The sequence below is a fragment of the Anomalospiza imberbis genome, chromosome 37 (assembly GCF_031753505.1).
Source record: "Anomalospiza imberbis isolate Cuckoo-Finch-1a 21T00152 chromosome 37, ASM3175350v1, whole genome shotgun sequence".
Taxonomy (NCBI): domain Eukaryota; kingdom Metazoa; phylum Chordata; class Aves; order Passeriformes; family Viduidae; genus Anomalospiza; species Anomalospiza imberbis.
The window spans coordinates 798,053-815,078 of record NC_089717.1 but is presented as its reverse complement, the minus strand read 5'-3'; the positions used below and the strand labels follow the sequence as shown (position 1 = coordinate 815,078).

General features: G+C 54.1%; 2 pseudogenes; one reads left to right on the top strand and one right to left on the bottom strand.

The window, feature by feature from the left end:
• Window positions 1-17,026, bottom strand: part of LOC137464123 (zinc finger protein 850-like) — a 466,862-nt pseudogene that overhangs the window by 36,346 nt on the left and 413,490 nt on the right.
• LOC137464134 (zinc finger protein 135-like) overlaps window positions 16,315-17,026 on the top strand; it is a 34,335-nt pseudogene continuing 33,623 nt past the window's right edge.

Sequence of the window (17,026 nt, the reverse complement as noted above, 5' to 3'; positions counted from 1 at the left end):
CAGCTGCCGCATAAAACCAAAGCACCAACATTTAGCCCAAGCAAGCTCAGAAACACCAAGATTCACCCCGTGAAAATCCTGGATCCCCCTCCACAGTCACCTGCTGCATGTGGGGGGAGCAGCGCTCCTGGGGCTGGGGGGAGGCTGCAGACACAGGGAGGGGTGGAACCTTGTGCTGCTCCCTGTTTCTGCTCCTCCTCCTGTGTCTCTGCTCTTTCTCACACTCCTCTTCCTCCTGCTATTCCTCCTTCTCCTGCACAATCCCACCTTCTCCTGCCACGTCCATCGTTTGACCATTTTGTTCCTCAACCCTGCTTCTCCTTCCCTTCTCCTCCTGCCCCCAGGCCCAGCACCCACTGCCGGCTCCCTCTTCCCCCCAGACCCACAGCATCCCAGCGCAGGGGCAGGGATGGAGCTGGGGCAGGTCGGGCTGGGGCAGCGCTGGGCTCTCGGCTGCTTCCACCCGCACTCGGTCCCCACTGCAGCCGCTCCCGCCAGGACAGCGCGGGGGGGCCCGGCCTTGGCGCTGCCCCACTCCCACCTCCCCAAATTCCCCTCGCGGGGGCGATGGGGCCGAGGGGGGGGCGCAGGTGGGGTCCAGGTGGGGAACGCTGGGAACTGCGAGTCTGCCTGGCAACTGGTGAGTCATCAGCGCCCTGCGCTCTGATTGGCTGAGCTCTGCCTGAGGGCTGGGGCTGCAGCAAAGAGGGGACACCCTGCTCCAGGGGGGATGTCCCGAAAACGGGGGACCCCCATGAAAGGAACAAGAGGAAAGTGTCTTTACAAACAGATGCTGTGAATCTGCTCCGAGATACGGCCAGACACCTGTACATAAGGAAGTGACAGGAGAAGCCATCGGTTTCAGGAAATGTTATCAACTGATGACACAGACTGCTGCTCAGCCAAGGTCCTGCTCAATTCATGAACTTCCCGAAGAACAACAAAGACTTAACAGAGCCAGGAATATCGTTTGCTATAAAATAGTGGGGTGCTTATGAAGGGGGTATGTAGCAGGTGGATTGGGAAGTCTGCACCTCTCAAGTACTTCAGCCAGTGGGGAAAGGGAGAGGGAGATGTGGCCAGGAGAATTGGGATGAAAAGGAGGCTGTGTCCTCCAACAACTGCAGAGATCCCATGGGGAATGTCCCATGGCCTCTCCCATTTCTAGGAATGAAATTACTTTTACAGGACTCCTCTGTCTGCTTTGTGGACAGAAACCTCTGCTGATGTCAATTTTCCCACACACCCTGGGGCTCATCCGGAATTCCTTTTACCGTCCAGGGCGGCGGGCAGGGAGTGCAGCTGAAGGTGCCTCACCCACTTTGGGTGATCGGCTCCCTTGGCTGGCGGCGGCACCGGGGATCGATTGGGGACCCAGGAGTGACCAGGAGACAGACGAGGGACACATCAGGGGGGTCTGTGAAGAGTCAGCAGGGAGAGAGCACTGAAAATCTCAGCAGTGAGTGCACTGGGATCTTCGGGGAGTGAACATGGCAGGGCACCCAGGGAGGGGAGAAAAGGGAAAGCCAGGCAGGGGTCCTGGCCAAAGGGATGATGATCCCAAAATGTCTCTGAAGGGTCCCTTGGGAGAATGTTGAGGTAGTTTGCACATTCCCCCAGAGGTAATTAAGGACATGGACACCCAGGGGGGCAATAAGGGAAGTGGAGAAGGGATTTGGACAACAGGGGATGGATGGTGTTGGTGTGCTGGGAAGGGATCGGGTGAAGGGCAGTGTGCAGCAATATGGTGAAGGCAAGAAGCACCAGGAGTAATGTATGAGATAAGGAAAAGGATGGTGGAAAAGAGGAGGAAGAGAAAAATACAGAGAACTGGGATGTCTTTCAGCACTGTCCTATGCTCAGAATTTGCCAGCTGATCCAGATCCTTTCCATCCCGGGTTTCCAGGAGAGGAAAAGAAGGAGGTCAGGATGTCAGGGGGTTTCTCTGTGGTGGGCAGCGGCAGCACCGGGCGCAGAGGTGCGGGACCGGGAGCACGGGCTGGGGGCTGTGGGGAGCTGCGGGGCCGGGCCGGGGCTGTGGGGCAGCCGGGGCTCAGCGCCGGGCGCTGCCTGACCCCACCAGCCCCGGGCAGGGCCGGCAGTGGCCCCCGGCCCCCAGGAGCCTGCGGGACGCCCCGGCCGCTGCCCGGCCCCGTGGAGCTGCCGGCCCTGCCCGGCGGAGGGGGGGCCGCCTTTGGACACTGCGGCAGGACAGGGACCGGCTCTGGGATACGGGCTGGGGAGGGGACCCTGAGCACAAGGAGGAAAACAAAGACACATCTGGGAAATGCAGATTGTGCATGGAAGGATCAGGGTTTTCTATTAAGCATTTGCTTTGGGTCGCTGGAGAAAGGAAAGATTTTGCACAAAGCTCAGCAGCTCTCAGAGGATGAGCACTCACATTGTCCTACACTGGCTGTATGATGCTTTTATCCCCATTTGTCCGTTCTGTTTATGCTGAATAGTAAATTTTGCACCTTTTAGACCTGTTCCAGAAGTGAAGGGGCGGGAGAAGAAGCCCGGAGTTTGTTTTCAGGAACTGCGCTCACTCCTCCACATTCGTGCTGCTGGGTTGCCTTGTCTGCGGACGGTCAGACAGCGAGACAGAGCTCTCCTTTGCTTTTTAGTTAGTTTTAGCTAGCTGGGGCAAAGAAGTTCACTGGACTGTGGCTTCTTCCTTTTCTTTGGACCTGCTCAAACCTGCCCTGGACTGAACAGCCAGAAGAGATCAGCAGCTCGCACCTGTGACCCAGCGGGCCAGGCCGGAGGGACTGATCAGAGACTGAGTGAGCTGAGCTGCAGCCCGGGGGGATTTTTCTGAGTGTGTCTCTCTTTCTTGGAGTGGCAAGAAGTTTCATTGTTTAATATTGATTAGGTGTGCTTGTTTAAGAAACAAGGTTTTTCCACTTTTCTCCAAGGAAAGATTTTTTTTCCCGAACCAGTGGGGGGAGGGACCGATTGAATCTGCTTTCTAGAGGAACACCTTCGGAGGTTCCTGTCCCAAATTTACCCTGAACCAGGACACACAGGCAGCGAGGGGGGCTGCAGGAGTGGCAGAAGAAGGCCCTGGAGCACTTGGGCACAAAGGCACAGCAGCTGAATGCAAGAAGGGATGAGCAGAAGGCCAAGCTGAAGGCAAAGGCCATGACACAGCTCCTACAGCCCCTCAGGGATCAACCCCAGGGCCCAAGGGGGCCTCGGCACCCAGGGGATGGGGTCGGCCACAAGCACCTGGCAGAGGCATTGCCCTCCTGGGCAGGGGAGAGCCCACCCAAACAGCCCCTGGGAAGGAGTCAGGGCTGTAAACCAAGATGCCATGGGGATGGCTTTTGTCGTTGGCTTTGGCAAAAAGAAGAGCCAGACCAAGGGCAGATATTCAATTCTCTCCCTTGCAATTGATCTTGGGAATTCCTTACCCTGGTAATTCTCCACCCAGTACAGGGTGGGGATAAGGGATGCACATTTAAAGCAGTCTGTGGCCAGAGTCCTGTCTCTTGTGAAATCTCTCCCACAGGAAGCTGGGCTGGCACAGAGCCTGCCTTGGCACTTTGCTGTTCCCAACATCCAAGCAGGACATCGGGCCCTGCCTAAGGAGGCCAAAGCAGCACCACTGGTGGCCAAGTGGCGTGGCCCATGCCAAGTGTCCCTGAGGCCAGAAACAGCCCCCAGCACAGCTGAGCACGGGGGACCCCTCAGCCTGGGCTCCAGGGCTCTGAAGCCCCGGAGATTTGCACTTCCCGCCTGCAGCAGGAGCATGGGAGGCCCCCACGGAGCCTGCACTGAAGGCAGCGCAGCAGCAGCCAGGGCTCCACAGCGGGGCAAGCCCCTGGGCCTGCCCACACATCCTCTGCTCAAATCCTCTGCCTGGGCACCCTCCTTGGGCATCTCCAGCCACCGGGGCCAATCCTTGCTGCCACTGCTGCAGCTTCAGTGCTTTCTGGGCCTGCACTGCCACAGCTGCTGGCGAAGACAACGGCACAATTCCACTCTGGGTCTCAGCCACACTCACACACTGCGCTGCCTGGGATTGCACTGATGGAAAATACACCAGGTCATAGACTTGAACATTTTTAACATTTTATTTCTCTACTCAGCCTTGGTCTGCCTTGGCCTCGGGGAAAGAAATGGTAAAGGTTTTTTTAAAGGATGTTCCACCACTCAGTGGAGAGGAGTTTAACATCTCAACACACTGGGAATGGCCCAAAAGATTCCCACAAAGATAACGCCCAGCAGCAAACAGCAACCAACACCTACCCCAGACACTGCCCCCGGCAGAGCTGGAGACACCTGCTCTGGAAAAGGCTGAGAAGGAAATCCAGCAGTTCCGACCTGATGAACAGCAGAAGCCAAGAAATCCGGGTCCAATAGGAACCCAAATACTAAAAACTGCACAACTTGAAACTACAGAACATTAAACCAATGGATTTAGATTGGTTCAGACTGTATCAAGTATGGGAACGATCCAGTCAAACCCACGTGTCATGGAACGATTTTCTCTGCACACCCGGGCTATGTGGGGATGGAATGATTTCTGTAGCACATCCTGGCCAGAATCAAGGAATGCCTTGACTCTAACACTAAACATATTGGTGGAGATTTTCTTTTTCCTGCACTTTCAGTGCAAAGTTTATAGCAGAAGAGTATTTTTTGTAATAATCCTACTTCTATATTGCCGGATAGGTTTGGGTCAGGGATGAGAGAATGAGTTTTTACTCCGAGGAGAAGTAGAAAAAAATTAATTGCCTTGGAATTTTTTTGTGTGTGTTTGTGCGAGAGATACCAAAATTTTGGTCTGGGTATTTTGGCATTCACTTTTAAGCTGCATTTTGCAAAACGAGAAGAGATTTAAAGGTGACCCTTTCACTCATAAACAGTAAATAGACGATTTGAAGGAGAAAATAAATAAAGCAGCAGGTTGTGGGGGGGCCACATGTGAGGCTGCTGGAGGCTGCTCTGGAAGAGAAGCTGCATTCCAGGCAGCCAGCAGAGGAGCTTTAGAAATGCAAATTAACACTGCTGGGGCAAAGTGGGGACAATGGACCTGCCTCTTCTTGCCTGGGGCAGGAATTGGGCTGATTCCCTCTGCCCCTCACCCCAAGCTCTGCCTGCCTGCACAGATGGAATCTGCACAGCTGAAGGCAGAGCCCATGCTGAGGATCTCTGACTCTGCAACAGAAATGGGTGAAGCTGCAAAGGGAAACAGCAAATGGAGAATGTTGTGAAAACTTCACTAAAATAAGGGGGGATCATCCCTGTGCCCACTGCAACATGTGCTGGCACTGTCTATGCTATACAGGGAGTATCAGAGCACTGCGGTTTTGCTATAACAAGTTCAGGGTAATCAGTTGGAATTCAAGTATTTGATGATGTAATTAGAAAAAATCAGTCAATTGATGCAGCCCCGGCTGGAGGGAGCGCCCAAAAATGGGGAAAAGATGAATGGCCACCAGAACAAATCCTACAACACCATGGACCAGCCCCTGGGAACCCGAACCAATTCATATCAGGAGACACAGAACCCATTTATCATTTCAATGCCATCATTAGATTACAAGCTGTCCTCGAAATAAGAACCAACCAGACACCTCCAGCTCCTGACCTTCCTGCCGACCCAGCCACTAAAATGAGGAACACAACATTTCACCAGGGGATGGGATCACATTATCTGTTAGCAGAAAAAACAGGAGTTTGTGGAAAACTAAATGACTCCAACTGCTGTTGGCAAAGAGATGAGAAAGGAAAAGCGGTGAAAAAAGATAACAAAGGAAATAGGAGAGCAGTTTATGTATTGGTCCAAACATGGAAAAGATGGGAATGGGACACGGTTTTGTGGCTCCCTGGCACACCATGGGTTAAACGAATGCTGCTTCTCCTCTTCTGTGCTACAGCAACTCTCATCTTTTTACCATGCTCCACACCTTGGGAGTGCAGCTCATCCAGCAGCTGAGCCAGGGGATGCAGGTGGCAGCCAGGCCTCCTGATCCAGAAACGGCTACAAAAGGACAGGGAATGAGGGCAGCGAGAATAATCCCAAAACCAAAGAGGACCCGGGAAGAACAAAACAGAGTCAATGAGTGAATCTGCCTGGAGATAGGGCCAGCGACTTGGAGATGAGGAAATAACGGGAGAAACCATCCGTTCCAATAAATGTTACAAATGGACCCGGACAGCTGCTCAAAGTCCCGCTAAACTCCTCAACTTCCCGAAGAACAAAGACCAAACAGAGCCATGAATATCGGCTGTCATCCACAAGGAGGGGTGCATATGAACGAGGACAGGCAGCAGGCGGATCGGGAAGTCTGAACCTTCCAAGTCCCTCAGCCAGTGGGCAAAGGCAGAGGGAGATGCGGCCGGGAAAATGAGCATCCAAAGGAGGCAGCGTGCTACAACAAGGGCAGAGAGCGCATGGCAAATGCCCCACGGCCTCTCCCTCTGCTCAGCAATCGAGTCACTTTGACAGGACTCCTCAGTCTCCTCCGGCCACAGAAACCTCCGGCGACGGGAATTTCCCCGCACGGGCCCGGCCACGGGGCAGCCACCTCTGTCCCAGCCACAGCAACCGGGACGAGCCAGCGCTGCTCCGGCAGCGGCTCCTGCCCAGGCAGCGGCGGGAAGGAGACCGCGGGCAGCCGCTCCCGCAGCGCCCTCAGCCCAGGGCCGGCACGGGCCGGACACGGCACCGCCAAGCCGCCGGAGCCCCCTGCCGCCCCCTCCGCCCGCAGCGAGCCCCGAGCCCCCGCAGAACCCGGCGCGGCTCCCACCTGCGCCGGGGCCGCCTCCGAGCTCCGCCAATGCCGCCTCCCCGCGCTCCGGCCGCTGCCGCCGCTCCCGGGCCCGCACAGACGCTCCGCCAATGGCGCCGCTGCCGAGCCAGGGCCGCCCTCAGGCCGCCAGCGGGGCCGTGCTTCGCCCCGCTCTCACCCATCAGCGCGCCAGAACCGCGACTGACGGACAGGGAGGAGGTGGCCTCGGCAGGGGCCGCCCCTGGGGTCCGGGTGCCTGCGGCCACCAACGAGGAGGAGGCGGCCAGCGGAAGGGGACAGCGCTCGGAGGTGGCCCTGGGGCCCCTGGAGCACTTGCTGGCCGCGTGGAAAAGAGCCAGGTGTTTCGTCTGGGGGATGTGTCGCCGGCTCGAGGCCATCGAGGCCATCCTGCAGGGAACAAATGAGGCGTCCCCCGATGTCCTCAGGGACTTGGTGGCCAAGGCGGCCATGGCCGAGCGGCTGTGGGAGGCCAGTGCCCTCCTGGCCACGCGTCACCTGCTGGGGATACTTGGGGACATCTGCAGGCTCCTCGTGAAGCCCCCCGGTGGCTCCGGTGGCCCCAGTGGCCGCACAGTGGCTGAGCGGAGCCAAAAAGCCATCGCGGACATCCCGAGGCTGCTGCAGGGACAGTGATGTCATCGGAGTGATGACATCATCGGGGACATCGCTGCTGTCACTTGTCCCCTCCCTGCACAGGATTTGAAAATAATTTGGGGCATGTTCTGGGAATTTTCACTGAAATTGTCCCAAATGCTGATGGGAATTTCTGGGGTGACATCACTGGGGACACTTGGGGACATTCTGAGCACAATCAGAATGCTTTTGCATTTCTCTGTTGGCTTTTGCATTTCTCTATTGGCTTTTGCAGGTTCCTATTGACCACGAGCATTTTGCTCTGCTGCTCAATACTGATTTTGATTATCGATAATTCCTTGCAGCTGCTTGCTGGCACAATAAAATCTCAGAGTTGGCACGGACAAGTCCAAGGCTGTGTGAGCTTTCTGCCAGGTTTTGGGAATCCTTGACTGTGAAAAACGCCAATCACTTGTTTTAAAATTTTAAAAGCTTCATAGTAATAAACCCATAATAGAAACAGGAATAAAAGTGAGAGCAATGAGAATTTGGACAATCAGAGTTAGGACAATAAAGGACAATAAAAAGCAAAGAATTACAGACGTCCGGGTGGGTTTGGGCACTAAGCCACAAAAACATGCCTGGCTAACAAAGGGTTCACCCTTAAAAGCAATAGCCTGTTGCACATTCAAATATCTCACCCACGATGCATAAATTCTTTTCAAACAAAGGGTGTTCTCTGCTTTTTGTCAGCTTTTTCCCCTCAGTCCTGGTGGCTCCTTACAGACAGAGGAGAGGTGTAAGAATGTTTGTCTTTTCCCAGAAGGAGGCAGTAACTCTTGCTGTTATCTCCGTGCGAAGAATTTCTTAATTATCCTACCCATTCCTTGAGCTCTTACAAAAAATATCTTACATCGCATAGTTTCTATTTTAACATTATGTCATAACCCAAAACTGCATTTCCCACACTACTTCAAAAGGATTAATACAGCGCTACAAAATAACTGTGCAACACAGCACACAGAGTATCCAAGTTAATATTTGCCAAGAGCCGATCATTCAATCTGCATTTTTCACACTGACAAATCCATTGCTCACATCCCTGGGCCCCCCCGGTCCCGGCGCTGCTCCCGGGGGTCCCGCGGCTCCGGGGGGTCAAAGGGGAGGGGGCGGAACCCCCGTGATGGGTGGGGGGCACAAAGGGGGGTCCGGGCCCGGTGCTCGGGGGGGTCGGTGCTCGAGGGGGGGTCGGGGGCACTGAAGGGGGTGCGGGTGCGGTTTTTGGGGGGTCCCGGTGCCTGGGGAGGGGGGGTCAGTGCTCAGCAGCGGGGGCTGCCTGGGGACCCCCCCGGGCCCCCCAAACCCAGCCGGGTGTGAAAAACAAAGTTCACTCTTGGAGATTTGTAAAAGTTTGATAAGGGATAAAAAAGGGTTTTGGCGCTCGGCCAAAGAACCCGCCCTTAACTTAACCCTTCGTTCTCCGGATCCGGTTCCACTGCAGGGCTACAAACACATCCCTGAGTTTTGACATTATTCAAACACTCCCGGGAGCTTTGGATGTTCCAGGAACTCTTGTTTGGTTCTCACCTCTGACTTGTCTGCAGGACATTCTGCAGATTAAGTCAATACATTTGATTTCTTCTCCTGGTTCCATCCTGTTGTTTCAGAGCCCCTGATAAATTCATAAACGCTTCTCAGGTTTGTGTCACTGTTATCACCTGGTGAGGCTGGTCCACAGATGGGAGAAACAATGGAATTGTTTTCCACCCGAGTCAGCCACACAGAAGCATTTTAACATTGCATAGTCTCTATTTCAATATTTGTTATTGATCTATTTCATATTCATCTATTTTTAATATTCTAAGGCCTAGGAGAGAATATCTATTTGTTACTCTAGCATTAAATTGGTTACACGGTGCACACATAAACGGATCGATTTTATTGTACCAGCGAGCAGCTACAAGGAATCATCAATAATCAATCTCAATATCAAGTACCAGAGCAAAGTCCTTGTGATCAATAGCAACGCGCAGAAGCCAGTGCAGAAATGCAGAAGCCAATTATTCCATTGTCATTCATAACCCGGCTCTGCTGCAGCCACAGCAGAAAGCTGCCTCTGCTGCAAGGCACCGAGGGGGTCATTCACCCCCTGACCCGCCCCCGCCTCCATGAGTGTCCCCAGAGCGTCCTCAGAGTGTCCCCAAGTGTCCCCAGTGATGTCACCCAGGAATTCCCATCAGCATTTGGGACAATTTCAATGAAACTTCCCAGAAAATCCCCCAAATTTGTCTCAAATCCCATGTGGGGAGGGGAGAGGGGACAAGTGACAGCAGCGATGTCCCTGATGATGTCACCATCCCCGATGACGTCACAGCGGTGACATCACTGTCCCTGCAGCAGCCTCGGGATGTCCTCTGTGAAAAATGCATATTTTATGACTGGCTTTTCGCAAATATTAAATTGAATACTTGTGGCAAGCACATTTCTCTCTCTCTCAAGATTTTTATAAAGGTGCACAGAGAGAAGTGAAAGAGAAAACAATTTCTATTTCTGCGCCTTGTTTTTCTCTTGTGGAATGTGTTTGGAGAGTTGTTTACCTGGAGCAAATGCCTGGTTGGATCAGTGTGGATTGTTTGGGCCTGATGGCAAATCGGATCCACCTGTGTCTGGGCTCTGGAGAACAGGGTCACGAGTTGTGAGGGAGTTAGATATGACAGTTAGAGAAAGTAGCATGTAGTTTTTAGTATCCTCTTTTATATAGTATATTGATGTATCATAGCATAATTATAATAAAGAAATTATTCAACCTTCTGAAATAAGTCAGACATCATCATTCTTCCCATTGGGTTCGCCGACATCTACAACAAATATTATATGTAATATATTGATTAGAAGTGCTGTATTAACATTTTGATAGAATGGTAAATGTAGTTTTGTAGTTAAAATGAAGCTTTAGTAGTTAAAATAGAAACTATGTATGTGTTTTTTTTTAAAAATAATGAGATACTGGCTTCGAGATAACAGTCACAGAACATCCAAATCTTCCAGAGAAGAGGAATTTATGGGTTTCTTATCAGAAGAAGGTAATTTTTTCAGGCCTTGCTCAGACTGGAAGACGCCGTGGGGATTAAAAGAAGGAGTTGACATATTCCAGAGAGAGTTTCTTATTTTAAATAGAATGCATGCATAACCATGAGGTATGTATGAATATGCAACAGTGAATGGATATTAAGTGAATGGATATTTTCCTTTGTTCACAAAACATGCCTGTCCTAGCTTAAGTTCCCGAGAGCATCCAGACCTCCGTAATTCTTTGGTTTTTATTCTCTTGTAATTGTCCTAACTCTAAATTTTTATTACTCTAATTGTATTACTATTTTTATAACCATTTCATTATCACTAAAATTTTAAAAGTTGTAAAAACAAGTGACTGGCGTTTTTCCCGCTGCAGCACTTGGAGGGGGGCTGTGCCCCAGGGGATGGACTCCGGTCGGAGAAGTTCCTGGAGAAGTCTCCGGTGGGAGAGAGCGCAGGCTGCAGCAGGGGAACGACTCCTGTCCCTGGGCAGAGGGAGAAGCCACGGGGGATGAACTGAGCACGGCCCCATTCCCTGTCTCCTGCACTGCCGGGGGAGGAGGTGCAGCTGGAAGGAGGGAGGCGTGGGGAAAGCTGCATTCAAGGCTCTTCATTGACTTCTCATTGTCCTGCACGGAGCTTTTGGAGTTTTGTGCCAGAAATCTCTCCCCTCCCCCACTCACCCACAGGGCTTTGGGGCGGTTTTCCCTTTTTGGGGGAAATCAAAGCGATGCGCTGATGCTCCGAATTAGGGGGCAGGAGAAGTGGGGCTGCTGGGCTTCCCGCAGAGCCGAAGCCGGCGAAGGCGAAGGCGCAGGGCCGGGAAAGCCGTGTCGGGAGGTGCGGAGCAGTTTGTTGGTGCTGCAGATGGATGCCGGCCCGGGCCCGGGCCCGTTCCAGGGCTGTTCCTCATCTCCGGCTTTGCCCTCCCACAGCCCGGGGGGCCCTGAGAGCGCGGGGCGAGGCTGTGCCGTGTGCAGAGCCCGCCCCTCGCTGCCATTGGCCGCTGCTGCCGTCAGTCGCGGTTCTGGCGCGCTGATTGGTGAGAGCGGGGCGAAGCACGGCCCCGCTGGCGGCCTGAGGGCGGCCCTGGCTCGGCAGCGGCGCCATTGGCGGAGCGTCTGTGCGGGCCCGGGAGCGGCGGCAGCGGCCGGAGCGCGGGGAGGCGGCATTGGCGGAGCTCGGAGGCGGCCCCGGCGCAGGTGGGAGCCGCGCCGGGTTCTGCGGGGGCTCGGGGCTCGCTGCGGGCGGAGGGGGCGGCAGGGGGCTCCGGCGGCTTGGCGGTGCCGTGTCCGGCCCGTGCCGGCCCTGGGCTGAGGGCGCTGCGGGAGCGGCTGCCCGCGGTCTCCTTCCCGCCGCTGCCTGGGCAGGAGCCGCTGCCGGAGCAGCGCTGGCTCGTCCCGGTTGCTGTGGCTGGGACAGAGGTGGCTGCCCCGTGGCCGGGCCCGTGCGGGGAAATTCCCGTCGCCGGAGGTTTCTGTGGCCAGAGGAGACCGAGGAGTCCTGTCAAAGTGACTCGATTGCTGAGCAGAGGGAGAGGCCGTGGGGCATTTGCCATGCGCTCTCTGCCCTTGTTGAAGCACGCTGCCTCCTTTGGATGCTCATTTTCCCGGCCGCATCTCCCTCTGCCTTTGCCCACTGGCTGAGGGACTTGGAAGGTTCAGACTTCCCGATCCGCCTGCTGCCTGTCCTCGTTCATATGCACCCCTCCTTGTGGATGACAGCCTGATATTCACGGCTCTGTTTGGTCTTTGTTCTTCGGGAAGTTGAGGAGTTTAGCGGGACTTTGAGCAGCTGTCCGGGTCCATTTGTAACATTTATTGGAACTGATGGTTTCTCCGTTACTTCCTCATCTCCAAGTCGCTGGCCCTATCTCCAGGCAGATTTACTCATTGACTCTGTTTTGTTCTTCCTGGGTCCTCTTTGGTTTTGGGATTATTCTCGGTGCCCTCATTCCCTGTCCTTTTGTAGCCGTTTCTGGATCAGGAGGCCTGGCTGCCACCTGCATCCCCTGGCTCAGCTGCTGGATGAGCTGCACTCCCAAGGTGTGGAGCATGGTAAAAAGATGAGAGTTGCTGTAGCACAGAAGAGGAGAAGCAGCATTCGTTTAACCCATGGTGTGCCAGGGAGCCACGAAACCGTGTCCCATTCCCGTCCTTTCCATGTTTGGACCAATACATAAACTGCTCTCCTATTTCCTGTGTTATCTTTTTTCACCGCTTTTCCTTTGTCATCTCTTTGCCAACAGCAGTTGGAGTCATTTAGTTTTCCACAAACTCTTGTTTTTTCTGTTAACAGATAACCTGATCCCATCCCCTGGTGAAATGTTGTGTTCCTCATTTCAGTGGATGGGTCGGCAGGAAGGTCAGGAGCTGGAGGTGTCTGGTTGGTTCTTATTTCGAGGACAGCTTGTAATCTAATGGTGACATTGAAATGATAAATGGGTTCTGTGTCTCCTGATATGAATTGGTTCAGGTTCCCCTGGGCTGGTCCATGGTGTTGTAGGATTTGTTCTGGTGGCCGTTCATCTTTTCCCCATTTTTGGTTGCTCCCTCCAGCTGGGGCTGCATCAATTGACTGCTTTTGTCTAATTACATCATCAAATACTTGAATTCCAACTGATTTCCCAGAACTTGTTATAGCAAAAACCCCAGTGCTCTGATACTCCCTGTATAGCATAGAGAGTGCCAGCACATGTTGGAGTGGGCACAGGGGTGATCCCCCCTTATTTTAGTGAAGTTTTCACAGCATTCTCCATTTGCTGTTTCCCTTTGCAGCTTCACCCATTTCTGTTGCAGAGTCAGAGATCCTCACCATGGGCTCTGCCTTCAGCTGTGCAGATTCCATCTGTGCAGGCAGGCAGAGCTTGGGGTGAGGGGCAGCGGGAATCAGCCCAATTCCTGCCCCAGGCAAGAAGAGCCAGGTCCATTGTCCCCACTTTGCCCCAGCAGTGTTAATTTGCATTTCTAAAGCTCCTCTGCTGGCTGCCTGGAATGCAGCTTCTCTTCCAGAGCAGCCTTCAGCAGCCCCACATGCCCCCCCCCCCCCCCAATACCTGCTGCTTTTTTTATTTTTTCTTTCAAATCGTCTATTTACTGTTTATGAGTGAAAGGGCCAACTTTAAATCTCTTCTCGTTTTCCAAATTGCAGCCTAAAGGTGAACGTCGAAAAACCCAGACCAAAATTTTGGTATCTCTCGCACAAACATACACAAAAATTTCCAAGGCTATTAAGTTTTTTCCTCTTCTCCTCGGAGTAAAAACTCATTCTCTCATCCCTGACCCAAACCTAACCGGCAATATAGAAGTAGGATTATTACAAAAAATACTCTTCTGCTGTAAACTTTGCACTGAAAGTGCAGGAAAAAGAAAAACTCCACCAATATGTTTAGTGTAGGAGTCAAGGCATTCCTTGATTCTGGCCAGGATGTGCAGCAGAAATCATTCCATCCCCACATAGCCCAGTTGTGCAGAGAAAATCGTTCCATGACACGTGGGTTTAACTGGATTTTCCCCAAACTTGATACAGTCTGAACCAATCTAAATCCATTGGTTTAATGTTCTGTAGTTTCAAGTTGTGCAGTTTTTAGTGTTTGGGTTCCTATTGGACCCGGATTTCTTGGCTTCTGCTGTTCATCAGGTCGGAACTGCTGGATTTCCTTCTCAGCCTTTTCCAGAGCAGGTGTCTCCAGCTCTGCCGGGGGCAGTGTCTGGGGTAGGTGTTGGTTGCTGTTTGCTGCTGGGCGTTATATTTGTGGGAATCTTTTGGGCCATTCCCAGAGTGTTGAGATGTTAAACTCATCTCCACTGAGTGGTGGAACATCCCTTAAAAAAACCTTTACCATTTCTTTCCCCGAGGCCAAGGCAAACCAAGGCTGAGTAGAGAAAATGTTAGAAATGTTCAAGTCTATGACCTGGTGTATTTTCCATCAGTGCAATCCCAGGCAACGCAGTGTGTGAGTGTGGCTGAGACCCAGAGTGGAATTGTGCCGTTGTCTTCGCCAGCAGCTGTGGCAGTGCAGGCCCAGAAAGCACTGAAGCTGCAGCAGTGGCAGCAAGGATTGGCCCCGGTGGCTGGAGATGCCAAAGGAGGGTGCCCAGGCAGAGGATTTGAGCAGAGGATGTGTGGGCAGGCCCAGGGGCTTGCCCCGCTGTGGAGCCCTGGCTGCTGCTGCGCTGCCTTCAGTGCAGGCTCCGTGGGGGCCTCCCATGCTCCTGCTGCAGGCGGGAAGTGCAAATCTCCGGGGCTTCAGAGCCCTGGAGCCCAGGCTGAGGGGTCCCCCCGTGCTCAGCTGTGCTGGGGGCTGTTTCTGGCCTCAGGGACACTTGGCATGGGCCACGCCACTTGGCCACCAGTGGTGCTGCTTTGCCCTCCTTAGGCAGGGCCCGATGTCCTGCTCGGATGTTGGGAACAGCAAAGTGCCAAGGCAGGCTCTGTGCCAGCCCAGCTTCCTGTGGGAGAGATTTCACAAGAGACAGGACTCTGGCCACAGACTGCTTTAAATGTACATCCCTTATCCCCACCCTGCACTGGGTGGAGAATTACCAGGGTAAGGAATTCCCAAGATCAATTGCAAGGGAGAGAATTGAATATCTGCCCTGGGTCTGGCTCTTCTTCTTGCCAAAGCCAACGGCAAAAGCCGTACCCATGACATCTTGGATTACATCCCTGACTCCTTCCCAGGGGCTGTTTGGGTGGGCTCTCCCCTGCCCAGGAGGGCAATGCCTCTGCCAGGTGCTTGTGGCCGACCCCGTCCCCTGGGTGCTGGGGCCCCCTTGGGCCCTGGGGTTGATCGCTGAGGGGCTGTAGGAGCTGTGCCACGGCCTTTGCCTTCAGCTTGGCCTTTTGCTCATCCCTTCTTGCATTCAGCTGCTGTGCCTTTGTGCCCAAGTGCTCCAGGGCCTTCTTCTGCCACTCCTGCAGCCGCGCTCACTGCCTGTGGGTGCTCATCCTCTGAGAGCTGCTGAGCTTTGTGCAAAATCTTTCCTTTCTCCAGCGACCCAAAGCAAATGCTTAATAGAAAATCCTGATCCTTCCATGTACAATCTGCAGCTCCAAGTGTTCCTCACCTGGACTCCACCTGCGCCCCCCCCTCGGCCCCATCGCCCCCGCGAGGGGAATTTGGGGAGGTGGGAGTGGGACAGCGCCAAGGCCGGGCCCCCCCGCGCTGTCCTGGCGGGAGCGGCTGCAGTGGGGACCGAGTGCGGGCGGAAGCGGCCGAGAGCCCAGCGCTGCCCCAGCCCGACCTGCCCCAGCTCCATCCCTGCCCCTGCGCTGGGATGCTGTGGGTCTGGGGGGAAGAGGGAGCCGGCAGTGGGTGCTGGGCCTGGGGGCAGGAGGAGAAGGGAAGGAGAAGCAGGGTTGAGGAACAAAATGGTCAAACGATGGACGTGGCAGGAGAAGGTGGGATTGTGCAGGAGAAGGAGGAATAGCAGGAGGAAGAGGAGTGTGAGAAAGAGCAGAGTCACAGGAGGAGGAGGAGCAGAAACAGGAAGCAGCACAAGGTTCCACCCCTCCCTGTGTCTGCAGCCTCCCCCCAGCCCCAGGAGCGCTGCTCCCCTCACATGCAGCAGGTGACTGCGGAGGGGGATCCAGGATTTTCACGGGGTGAATCTTGGTGTTTTGGAGCTTGCTTGGGCTAAATGTTGTTGCTTTGGTTTTATGTGGCAGCTGAATCTTTATCTTTTGGAGGAGGTTTTTGCTGACTTGTGATGTGTGGGGTGTTTTTGATCTGTGTCTTTATGTTTGCAGGATTTCTGGGGTGAATCTTGGTGTTTTGGAGGTTCTCACAGACACAAGATTCCCAATGACTTCTTTAGATGAACTTGGGCAGGGAGGAACCTCCAGTCCAAGGTGCTTTCCTCTTGTTTTCTCCTCAAACCAGGTTTTTTCATTCCAGAGTGTGGCTGGATGGCGGAGGAGGAAAAGCCCTGGAGATCCTGCAGGAGGAGGGGCTGCAAACCCAGCCCAGGGAGCTGTGGGGAGGAAAGAGCCCCCCTGAGCCAGGAAGGCGGCCAGAGATCCAGCCGGAGCACGGAGCTGGTGGAGATGGCTCATGGCAGGGAGAAGCCGCACAAGTGCTTGGAATGTGGGCAGGGATTTGGCCGGAGCTCCCACCTGCTCCGGCACCAGAGAATCCACACTGGGGAACGGCCCTACGAGTGTGGGGAGTGTGGGAAGGGATTCAGGCGGAGCTCCCACCTGATCCAGCACCAGAGGATCCACACTGGGGAACGTCCCTACACCTGCTTGGAATGTGGGAAGCGATTCAGTTGCAGCTCCCGCCTGACCCGGCACCAGAGGATCCACACTGGGGAACGGCCCTATGCGTGCTTGGAATGTGGGAAGAGCTTCAGAGACAGCTCTGAGCTGATGCGGCACCAGAGGATCCACACTGGGGAACGACCCTATGAATGTTTGGAATGTGGGAAGAGCTTCAGAGACCGCTCTGAGCTGATGCGGCACCAGGTGATCCACACTACTGAATGGCCCTACACCTGCTTGGAATGTGGGAAGGGCTTTGGGCAGAGCTCTTCCCTGAGAACACACCAGCGCATCCACGCTGGGGAGAGGCCCTACGAGTGTCCCCAGTGTGGGAAGAGGTTTCAGACCAG